Source organism: Colobus angolensis, unplaced genomic scaffold (assembly GCF_000951035.1).
Source record: "Colobus angolensis palliatus isolate OR3802 unplaced genomic scaffold, Cang.pa_1.0 Scaffold185, whole genome shotgun sequence".
NCBI classification, from domain to species: Eukaryota; Metazoa; Chordata; class Mammalia; order Primates; family Cercopithecidae; genus Colobus; species Colobus angolensis.
Genome location: NW_012114988.1, coordinates 1,680,581 through 1,681,070, shown reverse-complemented (window position 1 = coordinate 1,681,070; position 490 = coordinate 1,680,581). Strand labels below are relative to the sequence as shown.

General features: G+C 47.3%; 1 pseudogene; it reads left to right on the top strand.

The window, feature by feature from the left end:
• LOC105510271 overlaps positions 1-490 on the top strand; it is a 26,820-nt pseudogene that overhangs the window by 22,153 nt on the left and 4,177 nt on the right.

The window sequence follows — 490 nt, the reverse complement described above, 5'->3', positions numbered from 1 at the left end:
CACACACACACACACACACACACACACACACACACGCACACTTTTTTGTACATACGCCTGGTAAAATTTCATCTTCACAGTTCTTGAAGACGCTTTCCTCACCTACAAGTTTTAACTGGGAAGTGACTCTGTGTCAGACCGGGAGGAACTTTTTCACTGGTTTTCTTTGACCACAGAGTGTTCCACTGAATAGATGTACCATCATGTACTTAGTAGCAGTCCCCTTTTGATACACATTCAGGTTGTCACCAGGATTTTTTACACGAGCAATGCTGCAGTGAACCTTCTTGTCCACAAGCCATCTCCTCTGTGCTGGGGTATATCTTTGGATACGTTCTTAGAGGAGGAGCTGGTGGGAAGGTCCTATGCATGCATAGTTTTCGGAACTCTCCCCCGTGCCCTCCCTTGTGGTTGTACTCACCCTCATACCAGCTGTGTAGGGGAGCGCCTGTTACCCCAAAACCCCTCCCTGTGTATTATGTGACCCTTT